The 19088-nt window shown below is 42.8% G+C and overlaps 1 protein-coding gene and 1 long non-coding RNA gene across 20 annotated transcripts in view; one reads left to right on the top strand and one right to left on the bottom strand.

Annotated features, from left to right (window-relative positions):
• Positions 1-19088, top strand: part of PATJ (PATJ crumbs cell polarity complex component) — a 424482-nt gene that overhangs the window by 309659 nt on the left and 95735 nt on the right. The gene's annotated exons all lie outside the window — the stretch shown is intronic.
• LOC144333066 (uncharacterized) lies at positions 366-17722 on the bottom strand. The gene is made up of 2 exons (XR_013401411.1): positions 15104-17722; positions 366-869 (listed from the first exon to the last, which is right to left on the bottom strand). It is a non-coding gene; the product is annotated as an uncharacterized LOC144333066 (long non-coding RNA).

Below are 19088 nucleotides of genomic sequence, written 5' to 3'. Positions count from 1 at the left end.
CCCACTGTCTCTCCTTCTCGTCCTAGAGTTTCTTAATCACTGTTTTCAGTAAATCTATGCATGTTCTAGTTCAGGAAGGAAAGATAGCCTGAATTTGAACAACCTTTATGGCATAAATATAAATGGCCTGGCATAAAGTATTATTTAAGAGTGTCTGGCCGGGCACAGTGGCTCATGCCTGTAATCCCAGCACTTTGGGAGGCCGAGATGGGAGGATCACCTGAGGCCAGGAGTTCAAGACTAGCCTGACCAACATGGAGAAACCCCATCTCTACTAAAAATACAAAATTTGCCAGGCATGGTGGCGCTTGCCTGTAATCGCAGTTACCTGGGAGGCTGAGGCAGGACAATCACTTGAACCTGGGAGACAGAGGTTGCGGTGAGCTGAGATCATGCCATTGCACTCCAGCCTGGGCAACAAGAGCAAAACTCTGTCTTTTAAAAAAAAAAAAAAAGTGTCTTGGAGAAGTCACTTGACCTCACCAGACCTCAGTTTCCACAGTTGAGGAATGACAGTAATTAGGATGCTATTAGGAAACAAAGGGGCTATAAAATATAAATCATACAGAATAATATAGGGCAAATAGAGCTTAGTAAATTCATTTTATTCATCCAGCAAATATTTGCCAAATACCACTATGTTCCAGGTACTGAAGATACAACAGTGAACAAAGCATACAAAAATGCCTTCCCTCGTGGGCTCATTCCACAGTTGGAGGGGGAAGGAAGATAGACAGTCCATCAGTTAGCAAAAAGTTGGATTGAATCATATGAAATTGCCATTTTTGTAGGTAAAAATTTCATGTGGTTCAACCTAACATATACCTAAATGTCGTCATCTTGTAATGAAGTATTAATTTAAGATAAACCTAGTTCAAGACCAGCCTAGGCAACATTGTGAGACCCCATTTTTATTTTAAAAAAAAAAAAAAAAAAAAGAAGAAGAAATTAGCTGAGTGTGGTAGCAAGCACCTGTAGTCTCAGCTACTCAAGAGGCTGAAGTGGGAGGATTACTTGGACCTGGGAGGTTGAGGTGGCAGTAAGCTGTGATTGTGCCACTGCACTCCAGCCTGGGTGACAGAGTGAAACCCTATGTCAAAAAAAAAAAAGTTGTTTTCAGAGCTGAGGCTAAGCCGTGGCCTGTACATATTCCAGTGCTATTTTCAGTATATTCAGTTGGTTGGCTTTTGTCTGTATCTCAGTAGCCCCAGATGCATAGCCAAGGAGTTTATAATAATTTCAGAAAGTGTTCCATTTCTCTAAAATATTTTTCAAGGGGGAAATAACTTTTTTGTAGATCAGGTGATGGTTTGTGAAACATAGATTCTGATTGTGAGAGACTGGAGGCAGGGAAGTGTCTGGTATCTATTTCAGAAGTCTAGATGAGAGCCTGTTAGAAGCCTTTTGAAAAGAACTTGAATGAAAGATTTTAATCTTTTTGATATAAACTTATGTATTTATAATGTTCAGAATATCTATGTTTATATAGTATACTCTTTTGAAGCAGTATAATTAAATTAGTAAGAGTACAATCACTGGAGCTAGACTACTTGGGTTCAAATCCTGGTTCCGCTATTTGCTAACAATTATGACCTTAGAGAAATGACGTAACCTCTCTTTGTGATTCAGTTTATGCCTCTGTAAAATGGGAGGAAAAATTAAAGGAGTTGATAACAGAAAACTACTACTTAGAACCATACCAGAGTGCACTGTAGTCACTGTCAAAGAGTGAGTTGTTGTTAATGAGGATGGTGCTATCATTCTGATGAAAGCATTAAGGGGTAGCCATAGAAGGAACAACTATTCCAAGTGAAACATTAAGGTATAACTTGAAAAACTGAAGTGAATTTTTCAACCTGAAAAGCACAATTGCTAATGTATTAGGGTTCTCTGAAGAGACAGAACCGATAGGATATATGGATATCTGAGAAGAGATTTATTAAGGGAATCGTCTCCCGTGTTTATGGAGCCTGAGAGGTCCCACAATAGGCTGTCTGCAAACTGGAGAACGAGGGAATCCAGGAGCATGATTCAATTCAAGTCTGAAGACCTGAGAACCAGGGGGCTGCTGGTAGAAGTTCTCCAATTCAAAGACTGGAGAACATGGAGCTCTAATGTCCAGGGGCAGGAGAAAATGGTGTCCCAGCTTCAGAAAAGAGAGTGAATTCAGCTTTCCTCTGCCTTTTTGTTCTACCTGGCCCTCCACCAATTGGATGGTGCCTGCCCAAACTGGATGAGGGTGGGTCTTCCTTGCTTGGTCCACTGCTTCAAATGCCTGTCATTTCTGGAAACACCCTTCCAGACACACCCAGAAATAGTGTTTTAGCAGCTAGCTAGATATCCCTTAATCCACTCAGATGGATACCTAAAGTTCACTATCATAGTTAATATATTATTCTAAACTCTTGAACACATGCTAACTTATTCACATAACAATAGTAGTTATATAGTAGTATCATCTCCATGTAGGAGATGAAGCACTGAAACGTTAAATAAATTGCCTTGGAGCCAAGCAGCGTGGCTCCAGTTTGTAATCCCAGCTACTTAGGAGGCTAAAGTGGGAGGATTAATTGAGGCCAGGAGTTTGAGGCTGCAGTGAGCTATGACCATGCCCCTGTACCCCAGCCTGGGTCACAGAGTAAGACCTTATCTCAAAAAAAAAAGTTGTGACCGAGGCAGGTGGATCACCTGAGGTCAGGAGTTTGAGACCAGCCTGGCCAACATGGCGAAAAACCATCCCTACTAAAAATACAAAAATTGGCTGGGCGTGGTGTTGGGTGCCTATAATCTCAGCTACTTGGGAGGCTGAGGCAGGAGAATCACTTAAACCCCAGAGGCGGAGGTTGCAGTGAGCCAAGCTCACGCCACTTTACTCCAGCCTGGGTGAGAGAGCAAAACTCCATCTCAAAAAAAAAAAAAATCACTCATTGAAGCCAGGGCTCAAATTGGAGGTTACTACACTTTTTTTTTTTTTTCTTTTTTTTTTTTAAGTCTCACTCAGGCTGGAGTCCAGTGGCGTTATCTTAGCTCCCTGCTCTGCAACCTCCACCTCTGGGGTTCAAGCAATTCTCGTGCCTTAGCCACCTGAGTAGCTGGGAATACAGGCATGCACCACCAGGCCCGGCTAACTTTTGTATTTTTAGTTGAGACAGGGTTTCACCATACTGGCCGGGCTGGTCTGGAACTCCTGGCCTCAAGTGTTCCATCCACCTCGGCCTCAAGTGTTCCATCCACCTCAAGTGTTCCATCCACCTCAAGTGTTCCATCCACCTCGGCCTCCTCCACTTTATGCTAGGTCCTTGGAAGATGCTCCTGAAAATAAACAGAAGTTTACTTTCTCTTGTGTTGCTTACAGCCTTCATGGAGAGAGAAACAATGTCACAAGTAGATTGAAACCTCAACTCTTTTTTTTTTTTTTTTGAGATGAAGTTTTGCTCTTGTTGCCCAGGCTGGAGTGCAATGGCGCGATCTCGGTTCACTGCAACCTCCACCTCCCAGGTTCAAGTAATTCTCTTGCCTCAGCCTCCCGAGTAGCTGGGATTACAGACACCTGCCACCACATCCATCTAATTTTTATATTTTTAGTAGAGACAGGGTTTCACTATGTTGGCCAGGATGGTCTCAAACTCCTGACCTCAGGTGATCTGCCCACCTCAGCCTCCCAAAGTGCTGAGATCACAGGCATGAGCCACTGTGCCCATTCTGAAACCTCAACTCTAATCAAAGCTAAGAACTAGAGTTGCTTGGTGCTAAGAAAGCATATAAAAGGGAATTTGACCTTGAGAGGGAGGGCTACTCTGGGATGGATTTGAAGGAGAAGCTGACAATAATTGGGAATGGGAAAAAGAAGAAAACAAAGGAAGGTTTTAGGCAACCTTAGAGCCTCTGAGAGTCTGATGAACTGAAAGTCTGTGGTTGCCAGATACGTGAGATGGAAGCAAAATTGGGGTGGTCAGCAGCAACCAGGCCATGTTAAGCAGTGTGATCTCCATGCTGATGGCAGTGGGAGGCCACAGAGTTCTGCAGGAGATGACTCTCAAGTTCACTGTAGCGGCAGTATGGCATCAGATAGAACAGGCCAGAGTGGGCACTGAGGCCCTGGTCGAGAGTTGATTGCAGCTCTGGCAGTCCACGAGAGATGGTAGAAACAATATATATTCTCATGTTTTGTCGTTGCAAAAATCATATAAAATAAACATGCTTGACTCTTAATGTATGAGTTTACTAGGTAAGTTTCACAGAGAGTTGTCAGTAAAATAATTGACGTTTCTTGCCCCCGGTATGTAAACTTTGTGTCTGTAAGTGTTCTTTAAAGCTTTCCTCTGAATGCAGGTTTAGAACTATTTAAATGGCAATGGCCATAGCATCCGGGGCTTCTGAACAAGCATAATCCCAAAGCTTGGCCAGGAGCCCAAGATAACCGTGTTAGAATTGCCTTGAACAGATGTGCTTACTGTACTTCCCTCATTTTATACAACTGCATAACAGCAGTGCACTCTGTATGTCAAGTGACACTTGTCATTACAGGTCTAGTTTGTATACAGCTGCCTCAAGAACATTTTAGATTTTTCAATAATTTTCAGAATGTTGTGATTTTTCAAATTTTCAGTGGTATTTGTCTTTACTGTTGTCTTTCATTGTGAAATATAATTTCTGACCCTTAGGGCAAGAATATAAAAATGAGGGTATTCCAGTCCACTCAGGGCAGCATTCTTCTTGGAGTTTCTTTGTGGAGATATTAGAATTTACAGGGTAGAAAGATGCCTGAGGAAGCATGAATTGTTTTCAGAGGTAACTTATCAGTAACCTAAATGAGCTATGCCATGGAAATGCACACTGCAGCTGACCGTGCATTTTACCATTTCAGGGATCTTGTCAGCTAGAATACCAACATTTTAGAAGCATTCTTTACTCTCCACCTTGATACATTTGATCTATATAAAAAATTTAAACATACTTATTAAACAGTGTCACATGTTACCACCTATATTGCCAAATGGTTTGGGAACACTTGCTTTTCAAGATAAAAAAGGCTGTCAGATACAAATCGTGGGCTCTGAAGTCTGAACAGACTTAGATCCTGCCTGTGGGAAAGGGGATTATCCTGTCTGCCTATGTGTCTTCATCCAAAAATTAGAGAAGATGGTGCTCACTTCTTTGTTGTAAGGATCAAGTATGATTTTGCATGTGAGATTTCTGGCACAGCATGTGGCATGCAGTAAGAGCTCAGTTAGTGGTAGCTATCATTAATACCAGATTTTGCCTATATGAAACGTAGGTGTGCCAGAGCACAGAGCACAGAACATTATTCAGTACACATTTTCTCAGAATCTGTGCAGCGTGCCAAACTCTAGGCATATAAAGATAAGTTAAGACCGCTTTCATGTCCAGGAGCATGCCACACTTGGTCTAACGCAGAGGTCACAAGCTGGTTGTCAGGAGTCAGATTCAGCCCACAAATGTGTTTCATTTAGTCTATGCAACATTCTTAAGATGTTTGAGCTAAGTTTTATGAATCAGGAGATTTTCCATAAAAATCCTGTTTCCATTTTCCACTGGAAATGGACCAGCATTCCAAGCCACCCTTCAATTATGTACTCCGAGTTTATCTCAGTCCCTGCCTTTTCACTCTTCTCTAACGCAGCCTGTTTCCCTAATGGCATCACCTTAGGTCCTCATGTCTGCATTCCTGGCCTAATCGTAGAGACAGAACTATGGGCATGCAGATGTAGTAGCAGGAAGTGAAAACCACTGAGTCAGCAGGGGCTGGCTGGCAGAGGGCCTTGTGGACCAGGAGAAAGGACTTCATACCAAGGGAAGCCTTTGGAATGGTTTTCAACCGAGGATTATAAAGATGAGATTAACCTTTTGAAAAGATGCTTCTGGGTGCCCTTTGAAAAATCGGTTAGACCCAGTGTGGTTGCTCATGCCTGTAATCCCAGCACTTTGGGAGTCTGAGGTGGGCAGATCACTTGAGGTCAGGAGTTCGTGACCAGCCTGGCCAACATAGTGAAACCCCATGTCTACTAAAAGTACAAAAATTAGCCAGGCATGGCGGTACACATCTGTAATCCCAGCTAAGGCAGGAGAATCACTTGAACCCGGGAGACGGAGGTTGCAGTGAGCCAAGGTTGCGCCATTTCACTCCAGCCTGGGTGAGAGAGCAAGACTCCATCTCAAAAAAAAAAAAAAAGAATCGGTTAGATACTTTGTTCAATTTTCAATTTTGCAAAGAAAATTATATATATATAAAATACAAAGAATCAGTTAGAAAATGTCAAAACTGAAGTCAGGAAGAGAATTAAAAAGCTATTAGAATAACTGAGATGAAAGTTAATAGTGACTGAAACCAAGGATCTGGCCATGAGGACAGAGAAATATGGACAGATTTTCAACATATACAGGGTCAGAATGGATAGGACTTGAGGGTTATGTAGATATGAAAGTTGAAGAGGGAGGAAGCAAAAATGATTCTCAGATACATCATGGATGGCTGACTGGGTGGTTGGTTGATGCTATTTACTGAGTAAAGAAACAGGAAGAAGAGCAGATTTGTGTGAAAAGAGTATTACCTTCATTCTTGTCTGTTTTTAGGTGTCTCTGTAAAACAAGAAACATCTGTCACTAAAATGGGCACTTTAAAATATGATCTCATTTATCCTGATGGAAACAGCAATAATAATAGCAATACCATCCACCTGGATTCTATGCTTATTTGTTAGGAACGGAGCAGAAACTATTGCTCTCCACCTCTGTCCTTCCCATAATGAAAGCGTTAATACTATCATCATCTCCATTTTGCAGCTGAGGGACCAGAAGTTAATGCACGTGCTCAAAGACTTAGAGCCTGTGAGTGCTATGGTAAGGATTCCGAGCCTTATGGACTTGACTGGGTTGACTTTTTTTATTTTTAATTTCAACTTTTATTTTATTTCTTTTTTGAGACAAAGTCTTGCTCTGTCACCCAGGCCAGAGTGTGGTGATGCAAACATGGCTCACTGCAACCTCAAACTCCAGGGCTCAAGCAATTCTCCTGCCTCAGCCTCCCAAGTAGCTAGGACTACAGGCGTGCAGTACCATACTTGGCTAATTTTTTTGTATTATTTATAGAGATGGGTTTCACCATGTTCAGTTCAGCAGTTCTATACTAACATAACTTGATGGGTGAAAATAGGGTGGTGGTAGATGGGAGGGAGGGAGGATCATATTAGATAATGTAAGTAAATCTCTCCATAAACTGAAGAGTCCTGGAGACAGGGTCTTGCTCTGTTTTCCAAGCTGGAGTGCAGTGGCAAGATCAGAGCTTACAGCAGCCTCCATCTCCTGGCCTCAAGCGGTCCTCTCACCTCAGCCTCCCAAAGGGTTGGGATTACAGGCATAAGCCACTGCGCCAGACCTTTCAACTTTTATTTTATTTTTGTATTTTTAGTAGAGATAGGGTTTCACCATGTTGGCCAGGCTGATCTCAAACTCCTGACCCCAGGTGGTCCACCGCTTTGGCCTCCCAAAGTGCTAGGATTACAGGAGTGAGCCACCAGGCCCAGCCATTCAACTTTTATTTTAGATACAGGGGGTACATGTGCAGGTTTGTTACAAGGGCACATTGTGTGATCCTGAGATTTGGGATATGATTGGACCTGTGTGAGTGCATTCCCCAGTAGGTAGTTTTTCAGCCTTGCCTCTCTCTTTCTCTCCTTGCCTCCTCTTGTAGTTCCCAGTGTCTGTTTTTCCCATCTTTTTTTTTTTTTTTTTTAAGATTGAGTTTCACTCTTGTCACCCAGGCTGGAGTGCAGTACTGCGATCTTGGCTCTCTTCAATCTCTACCTCCCAGGTTCAAGCGATTCTCCTGCCTCAGCCTCCTGAGTAGCTGGAATTACAGGCACTTGCCACCACACCCAGCTAATTTTTGTATTTTTAGTAGAGACAGGTTTTTGCCATGTTGGCCAGGCTGGTCTCGATCTCCTGATCTCAGGTGATCCACCCACCTCGGCATCCCAGAGTGCTGGGATTACAGGCATGAGCCACCGTGACCAGCCTGTTTTTCCCATCTTTATGTTCATGTGTACCCAATGTTTAGCTCCCACCTATACGTGAGAACATGCAGCATTTAGTTTTCTGTTCCTGTGTTAATTTGCAGCTGCATCCGTGTTGTGGCAAAGAACATGATTTTGTTGAGCGTTTTTTTATGGCTGTGTAGTATTTCATGATGTGAATGCACCACATTTTCTTTTCTTTTCTTTTTTTTTTTTTTTTTTTTTTTTTGAGATGGAGTCTCCCCTGTCACCCAGGCTGGAGTGCTGTGGCAAGGTCTTGGCTCACTGCAAGCTCCACCTCCCGGGTTCACGCCATTCTCCTGCCTCAGCCTCCCGAGTAGCTGGGACTACAGGCGCCCGCCACCATGCCCAGCTAATTTTTTGTATTTTTAGTAGAGACGGGGTTTCACCGTGTTAGCCAGAATGGTCTCAATCTCCTGTCCTTGTGATCCACCTGCCTTGGCCTCCCAAAGTGCTGGGATTACAGGCGTGAGCCACCGTGCCTGGCCTTACACATTTTCTTTATCCAGTCCACTGTTGATGGGCACCTAGGTTGATTTCATGTCTTTGCTATTGTGAGTAGTGTGGCAATGAACATATGAATGCAGGTGTCTTTCTGGTAGAATGACTTATTTTCCTTTGGGTATATAACCAGTAATGGGATTGCTGGGTTGAATGATACTTCTATTTTTAGTTCTTTGAGAAATCTCCAAAGTGCTTGTCACAGTGGCTGAACTAATTTACATTCCCACCAATAGTATATAAGAGTTCCCTTTTGTCCATGGCCTCACTGACATCTGTTATTTTTTGACTTTTTAATAGTAGCCATTTAGACTGGTATGAGGTGGTATCTCATGGTTTTGATTTGCGTTTCTCTGGTGATTATCAATGTTGAGCATTTTTTCATATGTTGGTTGGCTGCTTCTATGTTGTCTTCTTTTTTTTTTTCTTTTTTTTTCTTTTTTAACAGGGTCTCACTCTGTTTCCCAGGCTGGAGTGCAGTAGTATGGTCATAGCTCACAGGAAACTTGAACTCCTGGGCAAAAGCAATCGTCCCACATCAGCCTCCCAAGTAGTTGGAACTATAGGCACACCACCACATTTGGCTAATTTTTAAATTTTTTGTAGAGGTGGGGTCTCACTTCGTTGTCCAGGTTGATCTTGAACTCCTAGCCTCAAGTGATCCTCCTGGCTTGGCCTCCCAAAGTGCAGAGATTACAGGCGTGAGACACTGTGTCCAGGTGTATATCTTCTTTCCAGAAGAGTGTGTTCTTGTCCTTTGCCTTTGCCTGCTATTTAATATGGTTGTTTTTTGCTTGTTGATTTGTTGAAGTTCCTTATGGATTCTGGATATTAGTCCTTTGTTGGATGCGTAGTTTATGAATATTTTCTTCTATTCTGTAGGTTGTGTGTTTACTCTGTTGATAGTTTCTTTTGCTGTGCAGAAACGCTTTACTTTAATTATTAGGTCCCACTTGTCAATTTTTGTTTTGGTTGCAATTGTTTCTGAGCACTTAGTCATAAATTATTTGTGAAGGCTGATGTACAGAAGGACATTTCCTAGGTTTTCTTCTAGGATTTTTATACTTTTAGGTCTTAATTTAAGTCTTTAATCCATCTTGAGTTAACTTTTATATATGGTACTAGAAGGGGATCCAGTTTCATTCTTCGCAAATGGATAGCTGGTTATGCCAGCACAATTTATTGAATAGGGGGTCCTTTCCACATTTCTTATTTTTGTCGACTTTGGCAAAGATCAGTTGGTTGTAGGTGTGCAACTTTGTTTCTGGGTTCTCTATTCTGTTCCATTTCCCTGAATGTCTGTTTTTGTGCCAGTACCATGCTGTTTTAGTCATTATAGCTGTATAGTATAGTTTGAAGTCAGATAATGAGATGCCTCTGGCTTCATTTTTTTTTTTCTTAAGATTGCTTTGGGCCGGGCGCGGTGGCTCACGCCTGTAATCCCAGCACTTTGGGAGGCCGAGACGGGCGGATCACGAGGTCAGGAGATCGAGACCATCCTGGCTAACACGGTGAAACCCCGTCTCTACTAAAAAATACAAAAAACTAGCCGGGCGAGGTGGCGGGCGCCTGTAATCCCAGCTACTCGGGAGGCTGAGGCAGGAGAATGGCGTGAACCCGGGAGGCGGAGCTTGCAGTGAGCTGAGATCCGGCCACCGCACTCCAGCCTGGGTGACAGAGCGAGACTCCGTCTCAAAAAAAAAAAAAAAAAAAAAAGATTGCTTTGGCTCTTCAGGCCCTTTTTTGGTGCCATACAGATTTTAGGATAGCTTTTCCTACTTTTGTGAAAAATGATATTGGTAGTTTGACAGAAATAGCATTGAATGCGTAGATTGCTTTGGGCAGTATAGCCATTTTAACAATATTGATTCATCCAGTCCATGAGCATAGAATGTTTTTCCATTTGTTTGTGTATCTCTGATTTCTTTCAGCTGTGTTTTGTAGTTCTTCTTATAGAGCTCCTTCACCTCCTTGGTTAAATGTATCCCTAGGTATTTTTTGTGTGTGGCTATTGTAAATGGGATTGCATTCCTGATTTGGCTCTCAGCTTGAATGTATTTGGTGTATAGAACTACTACTGATTTTTGTTCACTGATTTTGTATCTTGAAACTTCACTGAAGTCATTTATCAGTTCTGGTAGTCTTTTGGCAGAGTCTTTAGGGTTTTTTAGTTACAGAATCATATCAGTGAAGGGAGAGAATTTGGCTTTTTATTTTCCTATTCGAATGCCTTTTATTTCTTTCTCTTGCCTGATTGCTCTGGCTAGCCCTTCCAGTACTATGTTGAATAGGAGTGGTGGGAGTGGGCATCCTTGTCTTGTTGGAACATAAGAGTTCTTAAGAGTTCTTAAAGAGGAATGCTTCCAGCTTTTACACAATCAATATGATGTTGGCTGTGAGTTTGTCAAAGATGGCTGTTAGTATTTTGAGGTACGTTCCTACGATGCCTAGTTTGTTGAGGGTTTTTATCACGAAGGTATGTTGGATTTTATTGAAAGCTTTTTCCGAGTCTACTAAGATGATAATATGGTTTTTGTTTTTAATATTATGGACTTAATGACTTTTGAAGTATAATTGGGGTATGAACCATAATGCCTTTTTTTTTTTTTTAAGACCAAGTCTTACTCTATTGCCCAGGCTAGAGTGCAGTGTCACAATCTCAGCTAACTGCAACCTCCATCTCCCAGGTTCAAGCAATTCTCCTGCCTCAGCCACATGAGTAGCTGGGATTACAGGTGTTCATCACCATGCCCAGCTAATTTTTTTTTTGTATTTTAAGTAAAGATGAGCTTTTACCACGTTGGCCAGGCTGGTCTTGAACTCCTGAGCTCAAGTGATCTGCCCTCCTCGGCCTCCCAAAGTGCTGGGATTACAGGCATGAGCCACCGCGCTGGGCCCTCATAAGTGTTTTTAAAGTGCTGGTATCCAAGTATGAAAAAATAGCTTAAAATGTGTTTCTAATGATTATGGGCTTCTTGTTAGGTCTTACTTCCAGGCTAGAATTCCCAGGTGTTATATCCTACTCATTTTTAAAATGAGGTCTTGAACTGTATGCTTAAAATTGAGTTTTACCCCCAATTTGCACTCTATCAACTGCTGGATTTCTGGTTTGCTATTGGGAGCAGATGTCACTGTGCAAATCTTTTTTTCTGTTTCAGATGCAACATAAAAAATGCATCTGTAGCAAGAGTCTAGGAATTCCCTCTAAGGAGCAGGAAAGTGTGACTGAGTCAGCACTGGCTTCTCTTTTGTGACAGTATGCAAATTGCCAATGGCAGAGTTCAAGTGCATTCAAATATGTGGCATTTTTCACAGCTCATTGTTCTTTATATCTTGTATTCCTGAAAACCACTTGAGATTTGCGTACATGATAAATTTCCTTTTCTTGGTGATAAAAAAGGCTGCAGATTTTACATTCAAATCTATTTCCTTCAGGAAAGTCTCTGGAGAAAAGCTTTTGGTTTTTTCTTCTGTTCTATTCCTTTCACTGTAGTAAATGAGGATAATGTAGAGACACCAGAGTAACAGAGAAAGTAACCTCATGAACTCAAAGACAGCAGAAATGTAGGCACACACTTTTGACACAAATTCATAGCTTTAGGCCGGGCGTGGTGGCTCATGTCTGTAATCCTAGCACTTTGGGAGGCTGAGACAGGCGGCTCACCTGATTTCAGGAGTTCTAGACCAGCCTGGGCAACATGGCAAAACCCCTTCTCTACTAAAAATACAAAAATTAGCCCAGCATAGTGGCGCTTGCCTGTAATTCCAGCTACTCGGGAGGCTGAGGCAAATCGCTTGATCCCAGGAGGCGGAGGTTGCAGTGAGCCAAGATCACGCCATTGCACTCCAGCCTGGGTGACAGAGTAAGACTGTCTTTAAAAAAAAAAAAAAAAAAAAATTAGGCCGGGCGCGGTGGCTCAAGCCTGTAATCCCAGCACTTTGGGAGGCCGAGACGGGCGGATCACGAGGTCAGGAGATCGAGACCATCCTGGCTAACACGGTGAAACCCCGTCTCTACTAAAAAATACAAAAAACTAGCCGGGCGCGGTGGCAGGCGCCTGTAGTCCCAACTACTCGGGAGGCTGAGGCAGGAGAATGGCGTGAACCCGGGAGGCGGAGCTTGCAGTGAGCTGAGATCCGGCCACTGCACTCCAGCCTGGGCGGCAGAGCGAGACTCCGTCTCAAAAAAAAAAAAAAAAAAAAATTTACAGCTTTGATGTCTACTAGCTTACATTCATTCCCAACCACTGTAACTGGTCCAATGTGGAGACTTATTCAACTTGAAATTTAACTTGCCCAGAAGGAATTACTTGCTTCTCAGATTTTTTCTAAATTGAGAAAGTGATCTCACAATCGTAATTATTAGCACTCAGGGTTTAGAGAAGTAAAATGACAGGGCTCCGAACCCAGAACCCAGACTTTCTCACACTGGTCACATCCCCTTTTTTCAGAATCCCACTGCTCCTCAGAAACAAGTGCTGCTTGGGCGCTGTTCTCTGAGTCTATAAAGTTTTCAGTTTTCTGGGAAGCCTTACTTGCCCACATAATAAGAACCTATAATCTAAAATGTGTGTTGATTTGGTTCTCCTTCAAAGGGAGCTATAAATCCACCTTCTCTTTCAGAAATTAAGCAAGTTTATATTGAGGGCCTGTTATGTCCCAGGCTCTGCACTAACCAAGCTGTAGTGACAGTGAAGAATCCTGCCTTCAGGGAGCTTTCGGAACTGCTGAGGATAACAGCAGCTAAAGATTCCATGGCATTTACTATGCATTCTATAGGCATTATTCTAAGTGTATTAATTTCTATTTTATATGAGATTAATCTAAGGAAATTGAGACACAGAGACACTCAATTAATAAGTGTCACAGCCAAGATTTGAATCCAACTTTAAATAAGTACTTATTAAGGTTAATAAGTATTATTGAAGGACAAAGCAAGGTGCTGTGGGAACTTTTTTTGTGTGAGACAGGGTCACACTCTGTCACCCAGGTTGGAGCACAGTGGTGTGATCACAGCTCACTGCAGCTTTGACCTCCTGGGCTTAAGCAGTCTTCCCACCACAGCTTCCCGAAGTGTTGGGATTACAGGCAGGAGACAGCAAGCCTGGCCTGTGGGAACTTTGCTAATGTGATTTCACCTGATCCACGTGGTGAGATGAGTAGGAATTAGGCTGGAACTGACCCAGGAAAAGGCTTTTTAAGTATATTCCTCCTGCCAACTGCACAGACAAAATCAACCTACTGAGACCACAGCATTGCAGTAGAGAAAGAATTTAATTGATGCAAGACCAGCCCACGCACAGGAGAACTGGAGTTCAGTCTCCCTGAAGGCTCAGACCTTGGGGTTTTTATGGACAGTTTGGTGGGCAGGGGGCTAGGGAATGGGTGCTGCTGATTGGTTGGGGGTAAATTCATAAAGGTGTGGAAACAGTCCTTGTGCACTGATCCACCTCTGGGTGGAGCCACAGGATCAGTTGAATCATGAGTCACAAGTCCACATGGGGTCAGTTTGAAAGATATCTCAAAGAACCAAGCTTAGGTTCTACAATAGTGATATTATCTACAACTGGGGAAATCACAAACCTTGTGACCTCTAGCTATATGACCCCTGAGAAGCAAGGGATTATAGAAACTGCCTCTCTTAGCAGAGAGTCCAGGCCCCTCCCATAATTCCTATTCTTTTTTTTTTTGAGATGGAGTTTTGCCATGTCACCCAGGCTGGAGTGCAGTGGTGTGATCTTGGCTCTCTGCAACCTCCACCTCCCAGGTGCAAGCATTTCTGCCTCAGCCTCCTGAGTAGCTGGGACTACAGGCACATGCCACCACTCCCGGCTAATTTTTTGTATTTTTAGTAGAGATGGGGTTTCACCGTGTTAGCCAGAATGGTCTCGATCTCCTGACCTCATGATCCACCCACCTCGGCCTCCCAAAGTGCTGGAATTGATGTGAGCCACCATGCCCAGCCCCCATATTCCTATTTTTGTGGCTTTTTATTACTCTTACAAAGGGAGCTTTTGATCCCTAAGCAAGGAAGGGGTTAGTTTTAGGTGGGGACTATTATCATCTTTGCTTTCAAGTTAAACTATCCACTAAATTCCTCCCAGAGTTACCATGGCCTACATGCAGGAATGATCAAGGACGGTGAGGCGGTCAAGAAGCTAGATTGAGTCAACTATGTCACATTTCTCTTACTGTCATAATTTTGCAAAGGCAGCTTCAGCTACAAAGTGGAAGCCCAAGGACCAAAAGTAGTAGTAAACGTTTGTGTTTGTTTGTTGTTTGTCTGATGGGCATGTTTTGAGAATTGTTGAATTTGAATGCTTTTAGGCTAAACCACCATCTCTGTTTGTTTTGAGATGGGGTATCACTCTATAACCCCGGCTGGAGTGCAGTGGCACAATCTCAGCTCACTGCAACTTCTGCCTCCCAGGCTCAAGCGATCCTCCCATCTCAGCCTCCTGAGTAGCTGGGACCACAGATGTGCACCACCATGCCTGGCTAATTTTTGTATTTTTTGTAGAGATGGGGTTTCACCATGTTCCCTAGGCTGGTCTCCTGAACTCAAGTGATCCACCCACCTCAGCCTCCCAAAGTGCTGGGATTACAGGCATGAGCCACCACGCCTGGCCTAATTTGTTGTCTTATACTCAGTTTGCGTCATTCATCTTCAGTTGGCTCCCTTGCAGCCTGATTCCTGGATGCATCTGAGTTTGTTTTCCTGGTGGATATTTTCTGGGAGAGATGGGCTCCACCCTGTTTCAATTAGGAGTCTCTTGGTTGCAAGTGACAGAATCTCAATTTGACATTACTTAGACAAAAGGAGAAATTTACTCAAGGGCTAGAGGTTTGTTTGTTTGTTTTTTATATACTTGCAGGCAGCATGTGGTTGACACGTAGCCTCAGAGGCGGTTGGAACCAGAGACCTGCTGCTGCCAGGGTTCTCTCTGTTTATCTGACTCTTCTCCTGCAGATGTGTTTCTTCAGCCTGGTGTGTGTATGGCTGCCCGAAGCTCCTAAGCTTCTCTGCCAGAAAAGAGCTGACTCTTCCGTTGGTTCTACTTTGGAAAATCCGTAGAATGTTCTTGTGTGGTTCAAGTGTCCACCCTTGGACCAGTTACTGTGGCCAGAGAGACAGGGCATTTTGATTGTCCAGCTTTGGGACAGAGATCAACCAGCTTTGGGGACTGTCAGCTGGACATCTCACCCATCTGTTATACGCGGATATTGCCGGTATTGCCTTTTATGTCCACCCTTCAGAAGCTCCTTCACTTGATCACAGTAATTTTCCTGGCCCACAGAGCCTTTTCTTCAGAGCTCATAGTGCTGTGCTGAAGATTATAGCATCATGCTGACAGAATGTGTCATATCAGTTTCTTTCATGAAATGAGATGACCTTCCTACGACCCTTCTTCAGTCTTCTTATGGAGAGGTCCCTTGCAAAGGAAACACATTAGAATGTCCCCAAACCTCAGTTTTGAAGGTATTAAGAGCTCCTTTGGTGTAATAATTGGGCAATTAGCAAATTACAAACTCGTGTTTAAACACAAAACATGAAGGAAAGTGACCCAAGGTCACTGCCGTGGCTAGTGCCATGATTTTTTTCCCAATCCAAGTTTAAAATAAGCAGGCATGACTTGTTCTGACCTGATATTGAATCTAAAAATGGAATCACTATGTCATTGCTGGCCAAGAATCTTGTGTGTGTTGCTGGGAGGAGGTAAACAGTACTTACCCTTTCCCTGGAGGTTCACTCCTCAGTTAAGAGCAAGGGCTCTGCAGCAAGATGCGTCTGGGTTCAGTTCTGGCTTGGCAAATACTAATTTATCCTCTCTGTGCCCCAGTTACCTCAGCTCTAAATAAGAGCAATAATTGTCCCTAATACACAGGTCTGTTGTGCACACAACAAATGTGTAATATGCCTAGCTCAGTAACAGGCACAGCCGTACTCAGGAGATTTGAGATTTCATAATTTTCGTCATCATCATGTACCAGCTCCGTCCCTTGGCTGGGATGTTTAAGGGTAATCAATATAAGAAATGGGACAGTGTTTTAGACCAGATGCTTTTCAGAAATCCAATTTCCTCCTTCTACATTTTTAAGGACAAGAGAAAAGGAAGGAAACTGACACTTCAGGCTCCTGCTCCCCACCACACACCTTCATGCATCTGCCATTCAGTTGTATTCATCATTTCTATGATTATTTCTTTAACGTCTGTCTCACTAGATCTGTAAATGTGCTCAGGGCAAGGGCTCCTCTGTTTTTCTTTTTCTATCTGCTGGCATGTAGTAGGTGCTCAGTAAGCATGTATGGAATTCAACTTTGCTCACAGCCCCTTATTCATGTAGCTGTTACTGCATTTTTAATGTTGCCAGAAATGAAGCTTTCCAAACACTGTTACTGCTAGTAAGTAGCAGAACCAGTCTGAACCCAGATTTTCTGGCTGTTATTCCACTGCCATTTCCTTTTACTAAAAAGTGCAAATGATAAGGAAGAATAAAACCAAATTAGTACTTCCTGTATGTGATACACAAATTGGATTTTTAAACCTGTAGTTAGGGAAGTTAGGTCCTTTGTCCCACTGCTGGTTAATTGGGGTTGAAACCAAGGTCAAATTGCAGATCTGCAATATCATTTTCAAACAGAGGCACTTACTTTTGCTCCTCCTAAGGCCATTTGATACACATTGGTAGGAATAACACCAATAGTTTCCGTTTACGAGGCAGGTTAGAGTTTTTCCTCTAAAAATTCCTATGAGCCTTATTGACCTTTCCATGTCTTTTTTTCTCTCTTTTCAAGTGTGATCCTTTAAAGTAAGGGCCACAGAGTCCCCTTCACTGTGTGACCTTCCTTTCATGGCAGGCTCTCAAATCCACCCAGGTGCATTTAAGATTTAAGTTCCCGAACTTTGATTCATTCAGCCCTAACACTTTATAAAGCCCGTATTTTATTCTGCCATGTGTTGAAGAAAGAAATAAGACAAAGTCCATCTTATTAAGATATGGGAGACACATACATAAAAAAATACAATATAATCTTGCAAATAAGTGATAAAATTAATTAGTTCATGTTGTGGAAGGGGCACCACCCAGGGGCTAAGGGAAGAATTACAAGATGAGGTGATTTTTTTTAGTTCATTTTATATCATACCATCTGTTTAGGAGAAAAGTTTATAAAGGGCAGGGGAGCAATCCTAGGATCTATCTCCTAGAAGGGGAGAATTAAAGAGAATCTGAATGAGTAAGATAAGTCTGGCCCCAAAAAAAATCAGTTTGAAAGTATGCAGCTAAGTGTAGGCATGGTCATCCAGGGGACCTAGGCTCCACTGTCAGGATAGTGCTTACTGGGGTTAAATCTTTGAGGTTGTAAACCAGTGGGGAATTAAGGACATAGGATGAGATTGTAACCGAATCTAATAATAATGAACAGCTAGGCATAACTTGATCATTATCTATTGTATTGTTATACATCTAATGGGAGCCTGGTGAAGAAAGGCTGTGTGAACATGCCTAGGAAGGAAACCTGAGGCAGGGGATGTCAAATTCAATTAAAGGCAAAAAAACAAACAAAAACCAGTTACAGAAAATACTGTGAGATACAAAGGTAAGTTAGTCCTATTTACTCTAAAGGTTGCCTCCAGCATTTCCTACAGGAGAAAAGTGTCCTTTCTAGGTCACTTCTAAGACTCTTAGCACTGTGGTTCTGGGTGCTTGTTCTGGGCCCTGCACTAGTCCCCTATAATGCATTTTGGAACATGGGGCAACCATAGCCCAATTCCATTTACTATCATCATTAGCATCTTTAGTAAATATTATTAATTGCCAGGTGTGATGCTAAGGGCGCTCATGCATTACTCCATTTAATCTTTTCAGCATCCTGAAAGTATAGCTACTTTTATTTTTTTCCATTTTACGGATGGGGAAATCAAGGCTTGAAGAGGGCAAATAACCTGTTCAGGTTTGTAGAACACTTTTTTTTGTTTGTTTGTTTGTTTGAGACAGAATCTTGCTCTGTCACCCAGTCTGGAGTGCAGTGGCGCAATCTCAGCTCACTGCAACCTCCACCTCCCCAGGTCAAGTGATTCTCTTGTCTCAGACTTCCGAGTAGCTGGGATTACAGACACCCAGCTAAGTTTTGTATTTTGAGTACAGACAGGGTTTTACTATATTGGCCAGACTGGTCTCAAACTCCTGACCTCAGGTGATCCGCCCCCCTTGGCCTCCCAAAGTGCTGAGACTACAGGCATGAGCCACCGCGCCCGGCCAGGTTTGCAGAACTCTTAAGTTGAAGAGCTAGGATCACAAACTCCTAGCATTCCATTCATTATACAAGTTATCCCTATCTTCCAGATCAGCTTACCTACCTGCTGTCTGTGTGCTACACCTCACCAACCTGGGTGTCTCAGATGTTACCAAGAAGACAGAGTAAACCCATGCTTTCTCCTATCCAAACCAGTCTCTCCTGTTCCCTGCTTTGTCCAAGCCCAGTTGCAGGAGTTTATGCCTTAAAGTGAACCATCATATGATAATTTCCCC

Source organism: Macaca mulatta, chromosome 1 (assembly GCF_049350105.2).
Source record: "Macaca mulatta isolate MMU2019108-1 chromosome 1, T2T-MMU8v2.0, whole genome shotgun sequence".
In the NCBI taxonomy this organism is placed as follows: Eukaryota; Metazoa; Chordata; class Mammalia; order Primates; family Cercopithecidae; genus Macaca; species Macaca mulatta.
This window is presented reverse-complemented; position numbering and strand designations above follow the sequence as displayed.